Genomic DNA, 12,135 nt, shown 5'->3' with positions numbered 1-12,135 from the left:
ACAGTATAATATGACACCTGGTCAGTTGACCTCCTTCTTGGCCCAACCTGAATTTGTTCTAGGTCATAATATCTCTTGTTTGTTCCAAGGCAGCAATTTTCTCTCTGGCTTATTTTAATATTGATAGTGCTTTTTCTTTCTTATTCTTTACTTTTATTTTGTCCTGATATTGTATTATTATTTTTCATTTTGTTTGTTGTTTCCATTAGGTTTCCCAGAAGTGAATGGCTAGAGTCAACAACGGATGCAATGGTGTGTCAGGGAGAGGAACGTGGAGTGAAGTTAGGGAGCAAACAGTGAATGCAGGAGGCAGGAGGGAATGCTGGAACTAATTATTATGAAGTATGTACAACTCTTTTTCAAAAGCAACAGCTATGGAAGTATATGATATGTGAATTTTGAATCAGTAAGACTATTTAAAAGCAGAACACAAACAGTATATACTCCTGGATACATATAAGATTGTAAAAGTATAGGGGGGACTGGAATGATGCGTGCCAAAATTATGCAAGTAGTTACTTGCTGGAAGGTGGGGATAATTTGTTCAATTAGTGAGAACTTTTATCGTACAAAAATGAAACAAAGAACCAAAAAATAAACACAATTGTCTTTAAATGTAAACAATAATTTTTAAGAAGCAAAAAGAACTAAAATCACATTTGATTTACAGATAATTATGAATGGTAGAAATATAGGCATTTAAGTTTTCTTTCTTTTTAAGCTTTTCTCATCAAATATCCCCATAATTTTTGTTTAATGAAAACATTCTAAGGAACAAAAAAAAGGTGTGAAATCATTAATCAATTTGGATCATTGTTTTCATCCTTGTATTTATTTTATCACTGCCCTACTGCCTGCCAACCAGCCCTGTCATACGCTAAGGGATTTACTCATTCCATTACTGTTTCTATAGCTTTATCTGCCCTGGATTTCATATCAAGAAGGTCATCTAAAAAGAACCCCATTGGCAACAACAAAATAAAACACAGATAAACTGATAGCCCAAAGAAAACAGAAAATACTAAGCACCCTCACTAACTCAGTGCCATCGAGTTGATGACTACTCATAGAGACCTCGCAAGATAGGGCAGAGCTGCCTCCGTGGGTTTCTGAGGCTGTAACTCTGTAAAGGAGCAGATGGCAAGATACTAACTTTTAAGTTAACTATATGTGTAGTAATCCACTTGCTAATTTACTCTGAGGACTAAACTATTCCCGTAAATGGTCAATTGTCTCATAGAGTTCAATGGAGACCGAATCCACATGGGGATGCTGCAAATGGGTTTTGGGGTTTTCACTGTTAACCACAGTACACCAAGTGGTCAGATTTAAGCTATAATTTCCTTCTCTGGTGTTTTATTTTATTATTCACAATCTTGGACCACATGGGTTTGTATGCTTCTTCTCTGTGGATTTAGCTGATAATTCACTTAGTTGCTTATTTTAAGACAAGCCTTTAAGACCCCAGGCTCTGTTTGTTTGTTTGTTGTTTATTTATAGGCACCATCTGCTTTCTTCCCTACACTTCTCTATAGCAGCTATATCTCCAGTCATCGCTTCATGAGGGCAAATATGAAGCAGGACTAAATCATAAGGGTAAATTATTCTTAAATTAATGTTTATGATTAAGTGAAAACAAAATTGAAACAGGATTTTCTCCCTCCCCCCCTTTCTAAGGGGCTGCACCACTCCCGGATGCACTGTGATACCAGGCTGATGCGTGGAGCGGATGGAGCAGGCTCCTAGTCCAACTCCTTCTTACAAAAACACATTTAATACGTTGTCCTCAGATAGAGGACGTATCAGATAGAAAACTGATAAGAACAGATACTACACTTGATCTCAGCCAAAAGGCCGAGAAGCGATGAAACAGGATTTTCCTTGCAGTTATTATCAGTTAAGTTAAAGAGGGAATATTGGAATTAATGGTCTTAATCCTTTCTGAGTGGTGATTTACAAGAGGAGAAAAGTCACAAGAGGGTCAGGTAGGACTGGGATTAAATGTTGTTTGAAGATATGCCTCTAAACCAAGCAACACCTGGAGACTCCCGAGGCTAACAGAATCTGGAAGAGACGAGAAAGAACCTTGTGGAACAAGCCGAGAGCGGGGGCTAGTTCTGCTGATGTCCAGATTTGGACTTCTAGTCTCCGCAACTGTGAGAATGAAGTTCCGCTCCTTAAAGCCACTCGCTCTGCGGTATTTTCTTATTTCATCTCTAGGAAATTAGGACACTGGATTTGAGATTGACTCCACAGTGTAACAGAATGGGACAAGACAAAACAAAAATAAAAGGCCAAGCTGTCAGAGCGGAAACACCAGATGGCAGTCCATTGTGCCACAGTGGCTGTGAAGCAAGCATCGCAGACCCCGTGAAAGTACATGGTAGCCTAAGAGACTCTTCCTGAACTATCGAATTCCTTCTGAGAGCAGTGTTTAGAGGCTGTTTATATCCTTGCCGAGAATAACACCATAAATTAGTGCATTCCCTTGTCCATGCCTGAGGACCATGAAGGACAGTTTCCTAAAAATTCACTCTTAGACATCCGGAGATACAGGTAAGGCTGAGCCAGGAATGGAAAGAAGAAACAGGCAAAGACGGTCTGGATTACCTTCTGCCACTTGCTTACACGCAACGTCACACTTCATTTTCAGACTGATGAAAGGATGTTTGTGGACTGTGATTTTATACCATCCCAGATTATCCCTTCTATGGCATGCAGTGAACACCTACTCACATTTGAGCTTCAATGAACTACTGTTATTTGTTCTTATCAGCAAAATATTTACATTAAAATGTCATGTGATTCTTTGCCCAAGAAACTATTTTGAAACTACGGAAAAGAATGAAATATTGTAAGCTTCATTGGAAACAATATTTCATGCTTCTAAGAGAAAGTGACGTGTCCTAGTGGTGTAGTGGATTACAGCTAGGCCAGCGGTTCTCAACTTGTGGGTCATGACCCCTTTGGGGGTTGAATGACTCTTTCATAGGGGTCACCTAAGACCATCAGAAAATACATATTTCCGATGGTCTGAGGAACCGAGACACTGCCCCTCTATCCATCTCCAGGCGGGTTCGCCCACCTGCAGATAGGCTCACATAGGAGTACCCGGCGTGAAGACGGTCACCGTGCAACACCATGCATCAAGACATTTCATTGATTTGTCTAGAAATAAATACTTCACAATATATAATTCCATATTGCTTTTTGATGAATCACTATGCTTTCATTTTGCTCAATTTGTAACAATGAAAATACATCCTGCATATCATCAGATATTTACATGACAATTCCTAACAGCAGTGAAATGACAGTGATGTAGTAGCAATGAAAAGAACGCGGTGGGGGGTCACCACATGGGAGGAGCTGTATGAAAGGGTCGCGGGTTGGGAAGGTGAGACCCACTGTGCTTGGCTGACTACAAGGCCAGCATTGGGACCCCCAGCCCCTCTGCAGGGGACAGATGAACAGCTGCTGGATGGGTGTGGACCACCAGCAGGCCAATGCTTGAGCATTGTGTCCTCAGGATTCCTTTTTGAGGGGTCATTGTGGGCTGGTTGTGTTTACCCTGAAGAGGAATGAAGAAAGCTAAAGTTTAACTACTTCCTGCGGGTCTGCCTAAGGCACAGAAGCATACTTTTGTTACCCTGTGACTCACCACGATCACAAAGTATAATTATTGCTTGATGAGAATCAGGTGATATGGGCAGGAGGTGACAGATTTTGCTTCTCTTCTTTGTGACAAAATTAATATTTCTGCCTAATACAAGCTTTAATCTTTAAAGTGTAGGATGGAACCTTATTATTGTTTGAGTTTCAATATTAATATTATATGAACTTCATTACTCCTCAATTTATTACTTGGACAACGCTCTCAAAATCCACAACCTGTTTTAAGTATGTAAATGCATATGTAACAAAACATACTCAGTATTTTTTGTGAAAGTCAATAAATGCTTCATATTATGAAAAGGTGCCTTCAGTTACCTTTTTATTAAATCAATATAATGAGCCATTTGCTCAGTCATAATGATAGATTTGAAACATGCAATTGGTGTGAATAGAATCACACTTTTTCTCTTTTTAAATATTCACCTTTAACTCCAACAGAAATAATTTTATTCTTAAAAAGATTACTATTCATAGTATGAAAAACATAAATATTGTATTTTTAAATATTCTGGTTGTGTTATGTTTTAAAATATATATATGAGCAAGAATACATTAAAAATTTCTAGAATATTAGCACAGATTATCCCAGACACATATTTTTTGTTGTATAAGTGAAAAAAATATTGCTAGTAGGCTTTCTATTCATTCATGCATGACTTTCTTTTTTTTAAAGTGAATAAATATATCTCAGTGATCAATGGATGTCTGCAAACACGTCCTCTCAGCAATAGACTTGTCTTACTTTCAATCGAGTACTTTAAAAAGAGCTCTGATCAAATTAGTGGCCTTTGACGGGATCTGTTATTATGTCAAGTTATGTCAACTGCATTTTACGAATTCCAAAAGAGTCATCTTTGCAAAAGGCACAGGATGACCATAGGAATTTATTATGAAGAAGGTTTTAGAAACTTGAAAATTTCTTTGGTGAGAAAAAGGCTAGGGAGTTTGCACTGAGATTTTCCCCCTACCCTGATGATCTACCTTCTCCTTCATTGAGAGTAGCGAGGGCTGTCCTATGAGAACTGTCTAAGAAAACCTTACCCATGTGCTCCACAGCCCGGATCATGCCCCATCAGCTACCTTTTGTTCTCAAAACTCAAAGAACATCAGGAAGACATAGGACTATAGGTCCTTGAGATTGCCAAAGCTGCTGTTTGGATGTGGCCGAAATAGAAGAGGATATAATTCTTGGGAAAAGGTCAAAGAGATCGAAATGTCTTCTTCAGATATGGGTAAACCTAAATGGAGGATGTGTTGAGAAACAATAGCCTCATATTTTGTATTTTTGTTTAATAACTATAACTATGATTTTATAGCAATACTTATCTACTTATCTTCATATAACTTAAAATCATTTCAAAACAGGAAAAAAGTGACGTCTTATCGTCTCACTTCTGAATCATCTCATTTACCAAAAAAAAAAATCTGTCGACTTTCCAAAAATCTAGCAAATGCCTAGGTTTTCATCACTTCCAAAATAAACTATTCATTATAGTGATAGTAGAGCTCTGGTGACAGTGAGTTAAGTGTTTGTCTGCCAAGCACAAGACCAGCAGTTCGAAACCACCTGACGCTCCACAGAAGAAAGAAGTGGTTTCCTACAGATTTCCACAGGGGCAGTTCCACTCTGTTCTATACGTTGCTATAAGTTGGGATCAACTGGATGGCACTGAGGTTTTTTTTTGGTATATTAAAATATTTTATAGCAATAAAATTACATAAATAAAATTACATTACATAAAAAGTTAATACTTTTACTGAATGATAATACAGACTTTTGCAATAATTCATTACAGGTTAAGTGTGGATTTAGATACGTGATATTGTGAAGGTGGAGCTTCCATTTGCTACAGGTAGCATGGTGTAAGTAGTCTCTCCTTAGTTTCCTACTGTTGCTGTAGCAGAAGTACCACGATGCAATGGTTTAAAAACAAAATTTCATTCTGTTGCAATTTAGAAGACCAGAAGTTCAAGTTCAGGGTGCTAGCTATAGAAAATATTTTCACTTCTCACACATTCAACATCTTCACTCCTTGGCGATCTCCATGGGTCGTGACATCAGTCCTACCCTGGCTCTCGGAGGTTCTCAGCACAGAACCCTGGCATCCCAAGCACACATGCTGCTCCTGCCTCCTCTTTCTTTGGGTGGTACTCAGGCTCTTTCTCAGTTTGCTTCTCTCTCCTTTGACTTCTTGTGAGATAAAGAGTGAAGCAGGTCACACTCAAGAAAATTCATTTTTTATGGAGCAATGCTGCAATCCTCTTACAAGGGAGTAGATGACATCAAGGTGTGATGCAATTATATAACTGCCAAATTACATAATTACATAACTGCCAAATCATTGAGAAATACCACCCAGACAAATGGACACATACTGTATGGGACATTATTTAATACATGGACCCACCTAAGTGAGTTGTTAGTTTTGTAGCTATCATCCTTGCTGTTACGAATGCTGCTGAGTTAATCCTGAAGCATTCCAACCCCAAGTGTCCAGAGAACTTCTCCAAAGAATTTTCAAAAGCAGGGCTGCCTTCTGAGATGCCTTTTGGTATGATCGAACCACCAAACTTTGGGCTAGATTTTGAGTGCTTAACCATTTGCATTACATAGAGTCAGTCTTCAACTACCATACCAGACAGAAATATTCATACTTTGTGGATTCGAACACTAGGACAGGGGATATCACTATTTTTTAATTTTTAAAATCATTGTACTGAGAGCTCTTACAGATATAACAATCCATAATTCAATTATATCAAGCATAATTGTACAGTTGATGCCACCATCATTTTCTAATCATTTTCTTTCTTCTTGAATTCTTTGATATCAGCTCCCTTTTATCCCCTTCCTCCCCCACTCTACCCCCCCCAGGAGCCCTTAATATTTTATTGTCATTGTTATTATTATTTTCCTGTATCTTATATCATCTAATGTATACATGCTCCTACAACTCTTTTATTTGTTCCCCTACAGTGAGGTTATGTAGTCATCACTATTATTGATTAAAGCCCCTCCCCCCTGCTTTCCATTCCCTCAGGGAGTCATTACTCCCATTACTAATTATACACAGTTCTCACAAGATTAATGAGGTAAACCTAAAACCATAATAGTAAGGGCAGGACATATTAAAGAACCAGAGGATATTTATGTGTGTCATCAGCGCTGTACTGCACCCTGGATATAACATCCCTTCCATGTGGCTCTTCTGGGAGGGTCTGTCCAATTGTCTTACAGGGGGCTTTGTGTCTCTACTTTGTATACACTTCTTCACATCAATCTGATTGTTTGATTTTGAATCCCGTCAACTTCTCATGATCACGCAGGCCAGTGTGCTTCTTCCATGTGGGCTTTGTTGCTTCCCTGCTAGATGGCCAGAATGATGTCACTTTAAAACTGACATTTAGCTCACATTTGCTATCAAATTTGAGGCTCAGAGTAGTAAAATTAGATAATTCAATATTTCGTACATGTATGTCGACTAATTTCAATAATACTGTTATATATAAAGTATCATTTATTTAAATGATTTTTAATATTACTGCAATTGATTCAACAGGATAACTGTAAATAGGGTGATGTTATGTTTACAAATGTTTAAACCAATTTAGAGATTGACTTGCCAAAGTTCATAACAGAGCTGAAACTTTTGCTGCAGTCTGTTGATTCTGTGTCCAACTCTTTCTCTCCATGAAGAGATTCAAGCAGCTAGAAGGGGGTATAATCTGTGCACAGAAAAGAGCATTTCCCTAAAGGAGATGGATCAGAAATATCTTGTTATTTTACACATGGTCCACAACACTCCTATGAAAGTTCTCTGCAGATGAACCTTGTTTAGACAAGTGGTTCAAATGCTCCATGCCCCCTCACCCCCAAAAATACCTTGAAACCCTGCTTGATGTGCAGACTCGATGTTGTCAAAACAAAAATGCTGACATGAGGAGAAAATGGTGACTGGATAGTAGTTGACATTGAAATGACACAAATCATTATCTGAGATTTTCAGGCAAGCAATTCAGAAAATGACAGTACATTGATACCGATCTGTTTATTGAGAGAAGGCGGTGTTTTCATCCGTTTTGATATTTAAGGGTATGGCAAATGATAAATCACATGAACATAAGTCTCTGTGTAACCCCCCCCCATTACAATTGTTTATTTGGAAATAGAATGAACAGAGAAGATTAAAGGTGTAAGTAGATGAATAACAATAAGGTGACAAGCAAAACAACCTAGTTTACTGAGAAGGAGGACATTATCATTGGCATCATCTCACTCTCAATTGATCTTACATTCCCATTAGCATCATAACACAGTGGGTAACTTTGAACAGATATTCTAGAATTCTCCTTGGGAATAGGCTGTTTCCTTGTCCAAGGATGATGCTTTCCAGATCCTTGGTCTTAGATTGTTTATTTACATCACTGAAGGATAATGTGTATGCAAATATTGTTGATAGCAGTCCACGACAAAATTGCAACACCAGGAATACTGATATGGAACTCATCACTGATTACCTTTACAAGGGGTTCTCAGGAACTGAATCTCAATAAATCACTAACATTTCTTTATTTTTTATTCATCAAAACAAGTATCACCTCATCAGCATGCAGAAATTCAGAGAGAGCAATCATGTTCTCCAAGAGCAGGATACAAATAACTGAGGCGCTGCAGAAAAGATCTCCTCCCACTTAAATAACATGTTCTGAATTACTTCCTCTTTGCCGGGCTCAGTTGGTTCATATTACCGCTCAAATATCACTCCTTACGCATATACCTCAAATTCATCCCCATCATTCCCTAGACTCCTATTCTACTTGTAGCACCTGCCACTACCTTAAATTATACTACATATATGCCTACTTATCTTTTTATTCTCTAAGCCATCTTCTAGAATTAAATTAAATGCTGGAGCAGAAGCTGACACCTAATAGCTATTCAACAGATATTTGTTCAATTATTAAACAAAAAAAGGATGCAAATAAAAGGTATTTGGGGAGTAATTGTAAACCAATATTAGCCTCAAACAATGAAAAGCTTGCATCCCATCACAATACCTAGTTTATATACATTAGAATTGTAATAGACGCTGTTACTTATTTATATTGTACTATAGCTTAAATTCTGAGCGAGCACCCGGTTTGCAAAACGCTATGATGGCAGGGATAGCTCAAAATCCCGTTGCAGACCCTCCAGAAAGATCAAACCTCCCTGAATCGTTTCTGATCTCTATCAAGGATGTATATAATTTTGCAGTCAGGTAGAATGCATTGGAGAATAGATTGCTTTTACCCTTCTCTGGCCAGTCCAGAGAAGGGGCTTGGCGAGGTTTGCCTCTGATGGAAGTCACTGTACTGGGGACAGGATTGGGATTGTTAGGTTACATGGGCGTTACACCTGTATTTGCCCATCTGGACCAGGTGAATACAATTCAGCCAATGGGTTGACCAGGATCATCAACCACGCCTCCCAGTGGAGGACCTGAAAAGCCAGTATCCAGAGCCTTGCGGCCACTTTGGCTTCTCAAACTGCTCCTCTGGGGTCATGAAGAGATCGCCTCTGGCCTCAGGACTCCGTGTGGGGCATGAAGTGCCCTGAGGCGCCTGTGTAAAAATGGAAGCTGCTTCTATCCTTTACAAAACTCACTTGGATCCCAATCCAGGTTTCAGTGTGAATTCTTTCTCATGTGAAGCCAAGGACGAGGTATTTCCCACCTCGAGAAACCTAACCTATGGGGGTACCGCGACTCCGATATACAGGCCTGATGAAAAAGTGGCTCGGCTGGACTTTCAAGAGGTACGGCGTGTGGTTTGGAAAGGTCTCCAGCACAGACTGTTCCTGCTACAGCGGTTGCCTGCACTGTTCTGTGGTGCCACATGTACTGTTGAAGCCCCATCCCTTCGTGTCTGTCTTTCTATCTCTGCTCCCTATTTTTAGGAGAGGCTAAGGGTCTGCCTTTCTGTGTTTCTTGGGACTTGCATACACTCCCCAGCCACGCTTCCTGGGATGAGATGGAAACAATGCCTTCTTGATTTTCAGTGGTCTGTTTTGTGCTCCGGCCAGCTATGTGGCCACGCACATGTGCATGCATGCACCCGTGCACGGGTACACCCGCCTGATCTCTGCAGGGCTCTGGATTCAGTGGCTTGCTCCCTGCCAGTTGACTAGGCTGCGTGTGGAGGCCACCTCTTTCCCGACCATGTGACTCTCTGCTCCCCGTCAAGATGGTGCTGCCCATGGCTGCTGCCACTTTTGTTGGGGACAGCTGAGCACGTGACCCTGACCAAGCTGGCACCTGCTGCTCCAAACATGTGGCAGGGGGAGCGGGGTCTAGTGGGCTGGCTGTTTGGGCCCTGGGAGTTAGCCCCTTCCAGTCCCGGCGTCCAGCTGCTTCTCTTCCACCCTTCCTTCCCCTTTAGCTTTCTCGTGGGTTTATAAACAAGATGTTTAGTCCGGCAGGGTGTTCACTTTAGCGTGCTGCCAGTGTGCTAGTCGGGATTCTTTTCTTAGTGGCTGGTTTTCCCTTACCAAGGCCTAGGCCAAAGGCATTCGGGAGCCAAGCCCCTGAGTATCTGTTCACGGTCGCCTTTCAGCAACACCACCTTCAGCACACTTGGGGTCCAGCTAAAATTCCAATTTTCCTAAAATGTTCCCTGAGCTAATGACCAATCATTCTTCCTCTTCCCAGGTTTGAGAGCTTGCTCCCACCAGCATTCGCCTTTGAAGGTTCCTGGAAGGCCACTCCAAGCAGTAGTTTTGCCTTCGGAGGTCAGTGAATTACTTGTGCCAGTAATTCCCACCCGAGGCCCTGTGAGGTCGCTCAAGGCGGTGGCCAATGCTTGCTGTCTTGAAAACAGTTGGGGCCCAGTTTGCCGGCAAAGACTGGGGTCCCCGAACCCTCCCTTGAACTGGGGCCTCGAGGCCCCAGTTTCACAGCACCCTAGAGGTGCACACTGAAACTACATTATTAACCTTGAGGCATCAGGCTCCCAGGAATTTTTTATTGTGTTTTCTAGATGGGAATCGACAGTTTGGAGACACAGGGGCAGTAGGGAACAGGAGCTGCAGGCTCAGGAGGGGAGAAGGAGGGCATCAGACATGCCCAAGTGCTGGCCGCACTTGCTCACTGTCTGTCGTCAACCACCTCCCAGGTTTCCCAGACCCATGACCCAAGTGCCAAGTGCTATGTGTGTCAGGAACCAGGCCACTGGTCACGGAACTTCCCTAGCTGGAATAGGCTGCCAAACGGTCATGCCCCGCTGTCTCCCCTACCCCCCTAGTAAGCAAGCTGGCCACCAGGGTGTCCCTTATCCTATGGCAGATAGCCAGGAGGGAGGGCGCCCACAGGCCAGAGAGCAGTTGCTCATGGAAGATTGGCCCTGACTGGCCAACAAAGCAGCCAGAGAGCTGCAGCGGGCCTGGAACCTCCGGTGAGCAATCAATGTGACAGCAAGGTCAGTGTGGTCCTCCTAAATACCGGGTTGCCTATCCGGTCCTCACCTTATTCCCTGGACCCTGGGCCCCATTCACAGGTGAAATCATGGGAGCTGTTGCAACCAGACCCCTCAGAAGTGGAGCATACAGACAGGAGAGCTGTTGGGGGTGTTTCCCTGGCACTCCAGGACAGATAAGGGTCCCACAGAGACTCCACCTCAGACCCATTACAGTCTCTGAGGCACTGAATGCTTTTACCCCGTTCCTGTGTTTAAAGTGAACTAGCACCCATGCCTGTCAGTCCTAGGATTTCCTTTTGTCTAAACTTCCCATGCCACTAACCCACCCCAAGGGCACTGCCATCTCACAACCTTACCCCTGTCTCGCCTAAAATGTTCACCTGCTTGTTTTTTCAGATGTTCTTAGGTTAGCAAGGTCTCTGAACCAAGTGTGCCAGCTCCAGGACCACCAGCTCCTGGACCATCTCAACCTCATCCATCCTGGGCCCCCAATGGAAAATCTCTTCCAGCAGAGTAGGAAGCCCCACTCTGCCCCCTTTGCCAGCAGGAAGTAGCTAGAGATGTTGCCTAGCACCCCAAAGATTTGGGTCCACACCTTGTCAGGTGGGGGGATGTGAGGAAGCTGGCACAGAGACTGGGGCATCCATTGCACATGCTCGAGGTTCAAGCTTCTGGCCAGGAAGGGGCGGTACACCCAGGTGGGCATTACTACTGGATTGGCCCATCTGGGCCAGGTGAATTCAATTCAGCCAATGGGGTCGGCCAGGATCATGGACCACGCCTCCCAGTAGAGGACCTGAAAAGCCAGAATCCAGAGCCTTGCGGCTCTTCTGCTTCTCAAGGTGCTCCTCAGCGGCAGTGCAGCCATCTCCTCTGGTCTCAGGACTCCACGTTTGGGGCAAAGTGCCCCGAGGGCGCCTGTGTAAAATCTAAAACTAATTCTATCCTTTATAAAACTCACTTGGATCACCATCCAGGCTTCAGAGTGAATTCTTCCTCGTAAGG

The 12,135-nt window shown here is 42.3% G+C and overlaps 1 protein-coding gene and 1 non-coding gene across 2 annotated transcripts in view; both read right to left on the bottom strand.

Annotated features, from left to right (window-relative positions):
• MAGI2 (membrane associated guanylate kinase, WW and PDZ domain containing 2) overlaps nt 1-12,135 on the bottom strand; it is a 1,549,501-nt gene that overhangs the window by 1,133,041 nt on the left and 404,325 nt on the right. The gene's annotated exons all lie outside the window — the stretch shown is intronic.
• Nucleotides 1,676-1,866, bottom strand: LOC142457432 (U2 spliceosomal RNA). Its single transcript, XR_012786178.1, has one exon. It is a non-coding gene; the product is annotated as a U2 spliceosomal RNA (small nuclear RNA).

Source organism: Tenrec ecaudatus, chromosome 9 (genome assembly GCF_050624435.1).
Source record: "Tenrec ecaudatus isolate mTenEca1 chromosome 9, mTenEca1.hap1, whole genome shotgun sequence".
NCBI lineage: Eukaryota > Metazoa > Chordata > Mammalia > Afrosoricida > Tenrecidae > Tenrec > Tenrec ecaudatus.
This window is presented reverse-complemented; position numbering and strand designations above follow the sequence as displayed.